This window comes from Nothobranchius furzeri, chromosome 5, assembly GCF_043380555.1.
Source record: "Nothobranchius furzeri strain GRZ-AD chromosome 5, NfurGRZ-RIMD1, whole genome shotgun sequence".
Classification (NCBI taxonomy): Eukaryota; Metazoa; Chordata; class Actinopteri; order Cyprinodontiformes; family Nothobranchiidae; genus Nothobranchius; species Nothobranchius furzeri.
The window spans coordinates 60,937,680-60,952,411 of record NC_091745.1 but is presented as its reverse complement, the minus strand read 5'-3'; the positions used below and the strand labels follow the sequence as shown (position 1 = coordinate 60,952,411).

The 14,732-nt window shown below is 41.4% G+C and overlaps 1 long non-coding RNA gene across 1 annotated transcript; it reads left to right on the top strand.

Annotated features, from left to right (window-relative positions):
• The first annotated feature begins 1,479 nt into the window (after positions 1-1,479).
• On the top strand, positions 1,480-3,156 carry LOC139069857 (uncharacterized). Its single transcript, XR_011520523.1, has 3 exons — positions 1,480-1,536; positions 2,651-2,725; positions 2,968-3,156. It is a non-coding gene; the product is annotated as an uncharacterized lncRNA (long non-coding RNA).
• Positions 3,157-14,732: the final 11,576 nt, after the last annotated feature.

Here is a 14,732-nt window from a genome sequence, read left to right as displayed (position 1 = left end):
TAGATTAAATACTTCTGTCACTTAGGCAGGTCATCTGATCTACAGGGGGAGGGCTGTAAAAATATGACAAATTTAGGTCAGTAAAAATGTTTCTACTGCCACAATCGTTGGAGCAAACGCATAAATTATAAATTGTAACTCCAGGGTTTCTGTAATATTTGAGTCAGTGGCTCATAGCTCACTCCAAAATGGTGCAAATTAGGCCAAAAAATTCTTGTCTACAACTGCAACTCCTCTGCTGGAGCTACTACTTGTACAACTCGGACTTGGACAAAAGAATGAAAGCTGAGAGACACACATTGCCCTGCTAACTGAAAATATTAATAAAAATAAATGCACATTTCCCTCTGCAAAACTGGTGGAATTGATGATACGTGTGGCTGCACACTTTCATTTGAGCTCTAATCATGTAATGAGTGGCGAGTGAATAACTAGAGGAGCCTTTTTTGACCATGACAATTCCTCTTCCTTTTTTGAAATGTATATAAAAAGGAAGCCCTTATTCTAAGTAGCTTCAGTCTAAAACATCACTGTGGTCCATTGGTATCAGCAGCCGGTGGTAGGTTTATCTCCATATATTTGATGATGGATGTAAATACCAGATCTGTCGAGATTTATGAAAATCACAACAAATTTGACCAAGGTAAGAGACTTTTGTGTATTTTATCATTTATAAAAAAAAGAGTAAACATTTCTAAGGAACAGGGTCAGTCTTTGTTATTTAATTCATTTTTTAGGGATATTCAACTCGTTTATGTGACTTTTGACAACAGGCCACACAAAAGTTATTATTTTTTGTCGGAATTTTTACGTGGTCTCAACTAGAAGGGTTATTAACCCTACGTTTTCCTTCTAGTTCAGGGTGTGGCCCGGTTGTCTTCTAAAAACATTTAACAATGAATATATATTTATTACAATCACATGAATTTACTACAACCCTTAGCATGAATCTGGACCTGATATGATTTAGATTTGTTGCTTTCTGATGATTAGTGTTGTTTCCTGGAGCTTTAGTAATTAACTGAACAATTGTATTTGTCTTTTTATGTTAATAGAGGTGTTTGTTTCTGTTTCTCTTCCCACTTTAATGAATAAATGAAGAGAAGAAGTCTTCAGGGATTTATGAAAACCCCACTGAACGTGAAAAAGGTAAAAACTTTACTCTGTGAAACAAAGCATCCTAAAGAAATTTAAGTTGATCATTTAGTAAAACAGCTTTCTTATCTAAGTGGAGTCACTGGGTTTGAGGCATCATGTCTTGATTTATTTAGAAGCACAGATGCAAAACATATCACGTAAAACGTAATATTTTTGTTACATCCAATCCAGCTATCTGGTGTTATAGGAGACCGCAAGTGGGACAAAAACAGATAACAGTTTCAGAAAATACAAACTTTGTTTTTTTCATGATTTCTATACTGTGAAAAGTTTAATTGTTCTTTTATTCTAATGGAAATTTGTTTTTTCTCCTCCAAAATCAAGTCAGAGACAGAAGCTCAGTAGGGATTAATACAAATCCTAATGGACACCAAAAAGGTAAGAGACTTCATACCTGTTAACTTTTTTAATTCTAGCCGTGTCTCGGCTGCCCTGGGAAACGGGAACAACCAGCCACCTGCTCTAACATCTGTTCCCGGGCCAGAGGCATAAGACGCTGGACGCCCGCTTAAGTTTCGTTACCAGCCAGCAGCACCACTAACATGTTTGACCAAGCAGTATTATGTTAAATGCACAGCATTTCCCCCCATTTAACCCCAGCTAAATAAAGTACAGAAATTTTACTTACCGCTAAAAATAATCTAAAATCCTCTTAGTCCAAATAATTCCATGATTAACATCCAAAGACAAACACATAGAGTACACAACTAAAGATCAGAGAGTCGAAAAGGCCTAACATCGATTTAACGTGGGTCCCAGGCTGAGGCCTTCCCTAGAGGCTGCTAGTGGTAGCTAATGGGGCTCTGATGCTCATGCTACCTGTCAATCAAATCTAATTATTCATCATTTCACACTTCTTGCAATTTATCGCAACCCTTTAGAATTTAATTTATATTGTTCCTCACTGGTCCAAAATTGTCAGATATAATCCCTATCAGTCCAGGGTTTAAGAGTAATCTCAGATGCTCATGCATTTTATTCATTTATTTATTTTCGCATTCAGATTAATTAATTCTGTAGCCAGCTAGTGATGAGAACATATCAAGGAGGAGTGAGCACCACCTCACCCCTGCCACATGGACCTCAACGGATAAACCATCAATCCTGCTCAATGGTCAACTTTCCTCGCGGGGGCACGCCTATTAGGACAGTGGAAGGGTTAATTCTCATGAGGTTATTACTTCATCAGCTTTCTTCAGACGTCCCCTGATCTTTGATACATGCACAAGGTGTGAAGTAAAATGAATCGAGGGAAACCTGCAGGGATTATTTAGGATGTGATTTTTTTCTGCAGCTTTTTAGGTTCCAAAATGGCAGCAGGTTAAAATAACATTTTTTCTCATTTACACGTTTAATTGTATTTGTTTTATATCTGACTTTTGTTTAGATGAAGTTTTATGTCTTTACTGTGTTTATATCTTGCAGCATTGTAATACCAATACTAGCTTCAACATTAAACCATGTTGTTGAGTTTTATTTTCTCTATCAACAGCTAAACTGCATCCTGAACACTTACTGAAGTGTTTGGGGATTATCTGTGTTCTGCTGATTGGAGGTGTCATCTGGGGTGAGTCTGCTTATTTAAACTCCAATCTTTGCTTTGGGAGTCTGAGGACCTAATGCTCAATATGCAATCATCCATTTTTTTTTTACAATAAGCTGGCTGATTAGATGTAATAATACTAAAAAATAACAACTGGACCCTATAGATGATTTAACGAGTAAAACATGGGTTCATGGAGCAGGAAGCTTCTCTGATGAATGTACAAACATCTACTGACACGTCGTGTTGTTTCCTTTCATTCGTAGCCGTTGTGTCAGAGACAAAATGTGAAGCAAGACTTGGAGATAAGGAGGTAGGCATTAAACAGCTGACTGTCGAGATAAAAAACCTGGAGCAGCTGATAGATCAGCTGAGAAGAGAGAGAGACAACCTCAGCCAGAATCAAAAAGGCATCCTGACATTCAACAAATTCCCAGCAAGTGACTTCTCTCCCAACAAAAGTGAGATTTGTTTAATGAAGATTTGGGTTTATTTCACCAAAGAGGACATTTTATGTCCATTGCGAACACAGATACACACATCGTTCACATACACGTATTGTTCACAGGGTCAGCAGACCCAGCAGAGAGGATTGTGGAGAGGGGCGGGTTGTTAAGACAGCAGAGAGGATCGACCTTGAACGGCATTATAATTGTCACTCCAAACCAGTTTTCTGCAGTTCATTTACTTTCAGATTATTGGGGCGACGGTGGCACAGGAGTTAAGAGCTTGCCCCGTAATCGGAAGGTTGTAGGTTTGAGACCCGCTCAGTCTGTCGCTGTCGTTGTGTCCTTGGGCAAGACACTTAACCCACGTTGCCTGTTGGTGGTGGTCGGAGGGACCGGTGGCGCCAGTGCTCGGCAGCCTCGCCTCTGTCAGTGCGCCCCAGGGCAGCTGTGGCTACATTGTAGTTCATCCCCACCAGTGTGTGAATGTGTGTGTGAATGGGTGAATGACTGATTGTGTTGTAAAGCGCCTTGGGGGGTTCCAGGACTCTAGAAGGCACTATATCAAATACAGGCCATTTACCATTTTTTACCATTATTATTATTTAAGGATTATTTAACATCGGAGTCAGCAGGAACATTGCTGTTCTGAGTAAAACATTATTGTAAAAATACATAAAAATATCAATATCTTCAGGCTCATTTGCTGATTTATCACAGCTTTTAGAGTTTGATGAAATTTACATTTTTTCTTTACCCCCCTCCCCAGGCAGATGCTGCCTTTGTATTTCTAATAAAACTTGCACTTCACTAGACATCTTTAAACAGAAAAACTAAAGTTTTGTTTTTTAATCTTATTCTGTTTTCCTGTTTATGAACTCAGCATGTCAGCTGTGTCAGAGTGGCTGGATTCTGTTCCAGGGAAAGTGTTACCTGTTTTATAAAAAAGCAGGTCCCTGGTTCACCTGGGATCAAAGCCGGGAGTACTGTCAGGGCAGATCAGCTGATCTGGTTGTTATTGATAACCTGCAGGAACAGGTGAGCTCTGACACTTATACACAACAGTTGCATTGTAGATGTGTTTGAGTCTGATTTAATGTACTTAACCTCCAAGGGCCCTGTGTCCACATATATGGACATTGGCTCCTTGCACTTTTAAAATTGTTATCATCGTCACCTTTGACCTTTTTGTTATTATTTATAGACACATGATATTGATATTGACTTAGAAAATTGTTTTCTTTCTTTTTTATAGGAAATTTGACAATTTTTTTAATTTAATTTCATTTTCAATTTATTTTAATATTTGTAATTTTGTTTCTGTTAATGAGAGTAGACCACTCTCTTTTAGTTAGATGTATTTTTTCTTTTAAATCACATCAAATACAGGTTCAGGTCTCAGGAGGTTAGGTAAGAAAATGTGAATGTTTATGGTGATCAATATTATTTTGATTTACAGGAATTTGTCACTAATCACTCTGTGTACTACTACGATCCAATTTGTGGATACTGGTTGGGATTACAGCAAATCAACCGCATATGGATTTGGGTTGATGGACAGGAGGATAATCTGGGGTAAGAATAAATTTTTTAGAAAGAAAAATCCATCCATCCATTCATTTTTATCCGCTTATCCAGAGTTGGTTCATGGGGCCAAAGCATAGAGGCCCAGACTTCCCTCCCCCCACTTGGGCAAGCTCCTCCGGGAGCTTTCCTTGTGTTACTTCCCAGTTTGACATGCCCGGGAAACCTCTCCAGGGAAGCGTCCAAGAGGCATCCTGACCAGAGACTCGAACACCGCAAAAGAAGGCTGGGCTTCTCACCGTATCGCTAACAGAGAGCGTTGCAGAAAACATTCATTTTTGCTGCTTGTATCTGTGATCATGTTCTTTTGGTCACTACTCAGAGCTCGTGAACATAGATGAGGGTTGAAACCTATACCCACCTAAAGGATTATTAGGAACACTTGTTCAACTTCTCCTTAATGCAATTATTTAATCAACCAATCACATGGCAGTTGCTTCAATGCATTTAGGGGTGTGGTCCTGGTGAAGACATGTCCTGAGCTCCAAATTAAATGTCAGAATGGGAAAGAAAGATGATTTAAGCCAGTGGTTCCCAAACTTATCCCGACCATGTCGACACACCCCCCAGCCCTAATCAGCCCCAATCAGGGCATGGATATATATATATATATATATATATATATATATATATATATATATATATATATATATATATATATATAGAGAGAGAGAGAGAGAGAGAGAGAGAGAGAGAGAGAGAGAGAGAGAGAGAGAGAGAGACCTATAGCCAGATATATATATATATATATATATATATATATATATATATATATATATATATATATATATATATATATATATACATATATATATATATATCAGACGTCACGCTAAACAGTCACTCGATAGGCAGGGTTAAAAAAATACGATAGATCTTTTTCCCCATCACTTTCATTTTTATGTTTATGTATTATGTATTTTTGAAATAGTAATTAAGAAACATTTGATACATTACAATTTCCTTTTATTTAATTTTAAATCAATATTTAGAGTGCCCAGGTAGCACATAAAAAATGCAATTTAACGGTTTTCTTAAAGTAGGAACGTTCAACCTGTGCGGCCAGAGCGCTCTCCTTCCTTCTGTTCTGCGTAAACCTGAGCTGATCATCTACTTGTGTGTAATCAAATGTCTATAGGGGGAAAAAGATATAGCCATGAGGTTCACTTTTGCCTCAGACCGACTTATTGCTGTTTTGTGGTGTGGTGAATCTGCGATCCGCTGCCACGCGGACTGGAATAACAAATGCTGCAGTAACATGAGGTGTGGTCAGGTTCATGAGGAGTCACTGGTTGGAGCGGACTCGACTTTAATACATCATCCCAAAATAGAAGCTAATATCTTAATTTGACCTGGAATGAAAAACGTTGTTATAAAACCTGTTAAAAGTTTTTTATCACGAAGGAGGCAGCGCTCATTTCTGCCTTCAGTCTGACGGCGCGCCGGAGTTTGTGCAGCGTGCGCTTATTGAATCTCTTTGTGTGTGTGTGTGTGTGTGTGTGTGTGTGTGTGTGTGTGTGTGTGTGTGTGTGTGTGTGTGTGTGTGTGTGTGTGTGTGTGTGTGTGTGTGTGTGTGTGTAGGGTTGTCACGGTATGAAAATTTAACCTCATGGTTATTGTGACCAAAATTATCACGGTTTTCGGTATTATCGCGGTATTTTTTAAACGGTGTTGCATATGTTCAGAAAGCATTGATAGTCCTGTTCTACACAAACTGAAATAGTTCTGAAAAGGTTTAACAGCGTTTATTAAACCTAAAATAACACAAAGCCTTAGCAAAAGTGCAACTTTTCACAAGTAAAGGAACAAATAGCTTCTTTTTCTGGAACATGTTACAGTAGTCAGTGCAGGTTTAAATTATACAAATCCAAACATTCAAACCATAAACAATATGTAAACAAATCAAAGAAACACCACTTGTTTTCTCATATACTTGTTTTCTTCATTATCAAAATGAAAATCTAAAACTCCAGTCCACACTTGACTTGAGCACTGTACAAGTCAACCTTAAAAAATATGTATTTAAAATAAATAGCCACTTTAAACAAATTACTAAAATAAGTACCACACTATGTAATCAAATCCAAATGTTCAAGTATAAATGGCATTGAATAAGTAAACAAATCAATGACAAGGAACTAATTGTATATTTCTCTTCATCATCAACAAATAAGATGCTTCATCCAGCAACAGGGTGTCCGTGACACGGTTTAAATGCTGGCAGAGGACGCTGCGGCTGCAGTATATAGTGACTCGTTGCATTCTCCCTCAACCAAAAGTCCTCACGTCATGCATTTAAGCTAAAATGCTAATGTTAACTTACCTTGCACTGGCTGTAGAGACGTGGGTGATGGTCACGCAGATGTGCCATTAGATTCGAAGTGTTGCTGCCTTTTGCAGACACTTGTTTCCTGCACGTTCTGCAAACAGGATAGCCGTCTTCTATTAACTGTCCCTCAGCATTTTTCAGAAATCCAAAATCTGCCCATACTTCCGATTTAGTCTTCTTTGAGGGCTGCTGGATGTCCTGGGCGCTGCCGTCTCCTCCTTCGGCCATTATGTCAGCTTCAAAGTTTTGGTTGCAAACTAAAAAGTGCGTGTGCGCGGGAACTTCAGCAGAAGCGACGGTGGCTGATAAGGGTCACCGCGCCTAAACTGCAGCCACGGGAAACCCACCGAGATAATTTAGTTTTTTTTTTAAACTGGACGGTTATTTTTATTGTCAACTTTTTTTACCGGGGTTTACCGCTATACCGGTTACCGTGACAACCCTATGTGTGTGTGTGTGTGTGTGTGTGTGTGTGTGTGTGTGTGTGTGTGTGTGTGTGTGTGTGTGTGTGTGTGCGTGTGTGTGTGCGTGTGTGCGGCACAGCTCCATGAGCAGCTCAAGTCACCGCGTCTCGTTATTGGCGCTATTTAAACCATTGTTGTAAAATTACTTATGTCCAGCACAGATGTGCTCATATGTGCACCCGTGAACCGTGGTTCCGCAGGAACGCGTCTGACCTCTGACAGACGCACTCTGAACTTCAGATCTTCAGCACGCTGTTAATAGCCTGACACGTTTAGAATGCTGTCCCACAGTCAGTGTGCTAATATAATGATGTAATAATGCTAAAATGCTCAGATGGGAATCATTTCTTGATTTATTTTGTTACATCCACAATGTTCTTTGTGTGAGGTTTACGATGTCAGAACACCTGCATGAGACAGGGTGTTAATTACAATCTGCCAGAATGACTCGCCACCTTCAGATTTCTCCAACTCTGATAAAAATGATCAAATACTGAACATATCTTGCTATTAACAGCGTGCGCAGGCCAGAGTGCTGAAGCTCGGAGCGTATTATTATTATGAAGCTAGGGTACATGCGGAGGACACACACACACACACACACACACACACACACACACACACACACACACACACACACACACACACACACACACACACACACACACACACACACTCACACACACAAGCAAAATATACTTGTTTTCAATTGCATTTATTGGGCCCACTTACTTTTTCTTAGGCCCACCCACAAATGAGTTTCTGGCTACGCTAATGGTGACATATGACAGACTTCTCTGAGCACCGCAGCCATTACACTTTTCACCTCGCGCACCCCCTAGCGGCAGCTCATGCGCCCCCAGGGGTGCGCACACCACACTTAGGGAATCCCTGATTTAAGCTATTCTGAGCGTGGCGTGGTTGTTGGTGCCAGACGGGTCTGAGTATTTCACAATCTGCTCAGTTACTGGGATTTTCATGCACAACCATTTCTAGGGTTTACAAAGAATGGTGTGTAAAGGGAAAAACATCCAGCATGCAGCAGTCCTGTGGGCAAAAATGCCTTGTTGATGCTAGAGGTCAGAGGAGAGTGGGCCGACTGATTCAAGATGATTGAAGAGCAACTTTAACTGAAATAACCACTCGTTCCAACTGAGGAATGCAGCAAAGCATTTGTGAAGCCACAACACGCACAACCTTGAGGCGGATGGGCTACAACAGAAGAAGACCCCACCGGGTACCACCCATCTCCACTACAAATAGGATAAAGAGGCTACAATTTGCACAAGCTCACCAAATTTGGAACGTTGAAGACTGGGAAAATGTTACCTGGTCTGAGGAGTCTCGATTTCTGTTGAGACATTCAAATGGTAGAGCCATACCAGGACCAGAGTGAATAGGGTGTGTATGGGGAGCATGAGTGGGTGTCCAGCGTGCATTTTTGTAAGTCTTGGGTTGTATGTGTATGTGTGAGCATGAGGGAGGGAGTGTGTGACTGTGTTTGTGTATGACTGTATATGTCAGGTGGGGCCTTTGACTCCTTCCCTCTCCTGGAACTTCTTTTGAAGATATAGATCTTCGTCCCCGCTCCCCCTGCCACACCTGGTGTGAGGGGTTGTGCCTTGGTCTGCCTGAGTGTTCGTGGCAACCGGGTCTGGGGGTTTAAGATTTTGGCATCTGCCTGATCAATCCCGGTGGCTGCCTGGAGGGGTCTGGGTCCCTGGGCTCTGCTGGGTCCCCGGCGGGGGTCGCCCCTGGGTCCCGGGTCACTGGGTCCCGGGCTCAGCCGGCTAGGTGGTGGGAGGCTGCGGGTGGGCCTGTGGGCTTGCCGCTGATGTCTCCCGGGACTCTGCCGGCTGCTGGTTGTGGCCCCCCGGGGCAATCCTCTGTGCCTCTCGAGGGGGGCGGGGGCCTTTCTGGTTGCAGTCTCCTTGGGGTTCCTGTGTTCTGGGGCAGCGCCTGGATCTCTGGGACTTGGAAATTCCCCCCCCCCCCCCCCCCCCCCCCCCGTCTCCTACACATCTTTGGGGGGTGGATCTGTGGTCCCTCACACTCTCTGTTGGATGCTCCTATAGAGAAACCTTACATAAACAAGCGCGTGTACACACACAGGTGCTCACATGGTGCTCTCAAAAGTATGGGCTTGGGCACGTTAAACACTGGTCTAACACCCCCCCCCCCCACCACCCCACCCCACCAACCACCACCACCACCACCCCCACCCCCACCTTTTATTTTCCTTTCTCTTTCACCTCTGTCTCCGTGTCTAGTTGGAATTACAAAGCATTCAAAAGCAATAACAATAAAGTTTTAAGTATCAGGCGTGACATTAAAAGCAAACGCTTTGATGCTCCACCTGAGAGTAAATCTGTAAGGCTTGTTACCAGCATTCAGACATCAATTCTGTTTGCCTCACAGCCAGACAGGACATGGTTAAAAAAAAAAAAAAAAAAAGGTAGAGCCAGAATTTGGCGTAAACAGAACGAGAACATGGATCCATCATGCCTTGTTATCACTGTGCAGGCTGGCGGTGGTGGTGTCATGGTGTGGGGGATGTTTTCTTGGCATACTTTAGGCCCCTTAGTACCAACTGGGCATCGTTTAAATGTCACAGGCTACCTGAACATAGTTTCTGACCATGTCCATCCCTTCATGACCACCATGTACCCATCCTCTGATGGCTACTTCCAGCTGGATAATGCACCATGTTCAAATTGGTTTCTTGAACATGACAATGAGTTCACTGTACTATAATGACATTAACAATTTTAGCTTATAGCACTGGTGCTACAAAGGTCACAGGTTTTGTAGCACAGAACAAAAAGTAGTAGCACCAGCATAACAATTTGCTACAATCTCTAAAAACCAAAAGTACTTCTTACCATTACTTAAACACACTGACTGACACCAGTGCATATTATTAATACACAATAATAACTGTCACACTGCGAGTGCAGGAGGATTGGGCCCAAAATGCAGAACACCACACAACTCAAGGCAGGAGAAGTTGTATAAAATAAATATCATTTTATTAGGATGATACACTAAAAAAAAAAACTAAACTTCAGGACTCTAAGCCAAAAATCTAAAGTATTAAAGACAAAAACAAAAGCTCACTCATGAGCCAAGAGCTATAGGTCTATAGAGGACAAAGCAACGCTGACACAAGACAATAGACCGACAAACACTAAGACACAGACAGGGTTATATACACAGGGCTGGGTGATAGCAGACGAGGAGCAGGTGCGTGGGGAATTGGGCACAGGTGAAACTAATGAACAGAGGGAAGAAGCAGAAATAAGCAGGGGAGAAAACCATATCTAAATCACAAACCAAAGCTACTAAAATAACCTGAACTTTAAACACTGTAGAAACAAAGACACAGGGGAAACAAGTAAATGAATGATCTGAAGTGGGGAAGGGAACACACACTGAAGGAGACTAAATAACTGAAATCATAAACCTATAGAAAACTACAGTGGAGAGACTAGGAGAACATGAGGAAAACCTGGAGGTAGCTGGGGAACAAAAAGGGCTGGGGACTACAAGGACACACAACCTGAGGGGACACCTGGAGGGGACTGGGGACCACAGGGACACAGAACATGACAAACAACCACCAAAGCAGATTCCTGGTAGTGTGAGTCTAACTTACGTACTTGACAATAAAGCTGATTCTGAAATATCTTCAGACATCCTTGTCGATGTAATTTTGAAAAGAACATTTTCATTTATTAAAATTTGTGTAAATGTGTTCATTACAGAGGTCCATCCTCAACGGCATTAACATAGAAGAGTAGACACCAAGCCGATCGCTACTGTGTAGAATAGTCGCATTTTTGTGATCTAGTTTTTATAAACTTGTTACGGCTGCCAGCCTGACCAGTGGAGAGAAGCAGCAGAATCACCAAGTCCTGCTGAATCAGCCTGACACCGCTCCTCCTCCTCCTCTCTCCCAGGCTGCTGAGGAGCACAGCTGAGAGGAATCAACCTAATGAGTCAACACCTGCATAAAAGGGCTGTGCCTTCAGTAGTCTGGGAGGCAGCAGTGCAGGGGTTCTGCTGTCCTCCTGGTTTTGTGTAGTTTTAACCCCTGTTTGTTTGGATTTGTTTGAGTTTTAAACTTTGGTTGGTTTTAACTCTAAAGGAGAAATTGTGGATGATCCAGAGGGATCTTTTGTGTGTTTGGTTTTTAAAAGGTTAACTCTGTTTGTGGCATTTTTACTGACCTCAGTTTGAAACACCTTCAGTTGTGGTAAAACTTTTAAAATGAGTTTTTACCAGGTGTTTTAGTCAGTAGAATGTTTTTAGACTTTTATCAACTTCAGGATTTTAAAACACCTTCGTTGCGGCAAAACTTTTAACACAAGTTTTTACCAGGTGTTTTATAGTTGATAATGCGCTTTGTAACGTTAACCTTTTTGAGAAATCAGTTTTGCTCGTGTTTTAATACCTTTTTGTACAAATAAACCCATTTTAAACTCCTCCACCAGTTCTTATGTTCTCCCCCTCCTTCACACTTTTAACATCTCATGTCGGGGACGTAACAAAACTGTATGGTTAACATGATGTTTTAGCTAAGGCTTTAGCTCCGTGGAGGTCTGGAGCTCTCAAACTGTAATAGAGTGCTGTTCATAAACCTGTTTACATGCCAGAATGAGAGCACACTTTAATATTCATCAGGCAAAATACGTGCGTGTTTGGCTTAAAAACAAGAACAAGTTCACAAATGATCATTTTTTCATCATCATCAAATAGCATGACTCAGAGGTCTCATGTTCTGACCAGACCTAGAGAAGCTCATTCATGTGTTCATCTCCAGTAGGTTGGACTATTGCAATAGTCTTTTGAATGGTCTTTTCAAAAAAGCTTTGAAGCAACTGCAGCTTAATCAGAATGCTGCTGCTAGAGTCTTTGCAAGAATCAAGAGAATCAAGTGCATCACTCATGTTCTTAAATCTCTACACTGGTTACCAGTAAACCACAGAATTGTAATTCAAAGTACTTCTACTAGTTTATAAATGACTCAATGGTGTAGGAACAAAACACATGTGGATCTCCTTCCTGTATATATGCCTAGCAGGGCTCTGAGATCCATAGGGAAGAGTCAGCTGGTAGAAACCCAGGTCCAGAGGGTGAAGCTGCTTTTAGCTACTATGCTGCTCACAGATGGAATCAGCTTCCTCTTGACCTCAACTGTGCCCAACTCTGGTAACTTTTAAATCAAACCTTCATGCATTTATCAGCCTTTGTACTGGAACTGCTCACCCTTTAACTTTGTCCTTTTCATTTCATTTTTAAATCAAATTTTAATTTGCGTTTCCTTTTTGTCATGTTGATTTTTAATGTTCTTGCTATTTTTGCTAATTAGAAAGCGCATTGAATTGCTGTTGTGTATGAAATGTGCCATATAAATAAAAATGCCTTGCCTTGCCAAGGTCCCTGACTCACAATGCGCCCGACCTCTTTGACCCCTCCCACCAGTGGTCAGCTCATGGAAAGGGAGGCCTCCATCTCTTCCTCAGGCTATGCCTGGCCAGGCTCCATGGGTAAAAACCCAGCCACCAGGTGCTCGCCGACATGCCCCAACTCCATGGCCTGGCTCCACAGAGGGGCCTGGTGACCCCTGTCTGGTTGTGGGAACAATGTTTCCATTTAAGTTTCACATCATAAGGGTTATTTGGGCTGCACTTTGTCTGATCCCTCACCTAGGACCTGTTTGCCATGGGTGACCCTACCAGAGGCATAAAGCCTCAGACAACTTAGCTCTTAGGATTGTTGGGACACTCAAACCCCTCCACCATGCAAGGTGGCAGCCCAGGGAGAGGGAAAATAATTCACATATTTCTTGGTCAGAAATTTCACTGACATAATTTTCTGCTTTAAAAGCTTTTTCAGACAGCACACGGTTTAGTTTCACACTAAATGTTTGTGTTTGTTATTTGCAGGTACTGGATGCAACAACCGTATGGTGCTTCAGGTGCATTTGCTATGCTGATTCCAAGACCTAATGGTACAGTTCCTCCTGTCACACAGAACTGGGACACATGTCATAATTTGTATTCGTTCAGATTTATCTGTGAGCGTGATGCTCTGATCATATCTAACTAGTTTTCACACCCAAGCCTACTCTGGTTTTTGAGCATTAATATACCTTCTGCTGTAAGCTGTTCAAAATGGCATTGAACATCTTTTCTGTTTAAACCTGATGATTTGCTGGCTTTGATTCTGTTTCTTCTCACAGCAGCAGATTTTAAAACATGAGATAGAAATCAAAAGGACAAGTTGAAACTTTTTCATATTTTTAAATAATTTTCTTGAGCCAGTATATGCTAAAAATACCCTTTGCTGGGTTAATGAAAGGCCACCCAGCCCTTATCGCTCCCTGTGGTTAGAATATCGCACTTGCAGCATGACAGTTGCCAGTTCGGCCTGCTAGGATTTAGAAAGATTGAGCTGAGGTACCTGATGCTGATGTCCGCCTTCAGCCCAAGAACAAAGTTGATTTGTTTAATTTAGTGATGAATCACTCCTCTAGATGCTGGGAGATGTTTCTGCTGTAAGATTAAGGTGTTGAAAAGAGAACGCACAGCGAGGAGATAGGTTCGCTTCTAAAAACAGACACTAGGGAGTGCTAAAAGCAAGCAAAACTGCTTTGTATCCCTTTAAGTCAGGGATGTCCAAACTTTTCAAGACGAGGGCCAAAAAAGTCATGCTGGAAGTCTACGAGGGCCACAAGAATGTGATTTTCTTCATTTGAAAATGTCAAAACATAATTTTAGATATTTTCTTGTAATTTGTACTCTTCAAAATGAATCCAAAATAGGTTTATGGATAAACATCTGAACATAAACATGTTAGAAAGTGGTGATCTACTCTATAGCAACATCCTATTGGATAGACAAAATGTATTATTCTAGAAATTCAAGTGGGGGTCGTATAAAATAGTCAGAAATGGCCCCCAGGCTGCACTTTGGACATGCCTGCTTTAAGTGAAGAAGCTTCTTTTCTGGAGGTGATGCAGCATCTGCAGCAGCTGCTCCTAACCTCTGGAAAACCTCATATTAGTTCTGTACAGAGTTACATTTTAACTAACTCGAAGACCATTTCTACCCACTGCCCGTTTGGTTTAGTTCAGCTACCTGGTTCTGTTCCTAATCTTTCATTTGTTGTATATTTTATAGTATTTTAATACTTTAATTTCTGCT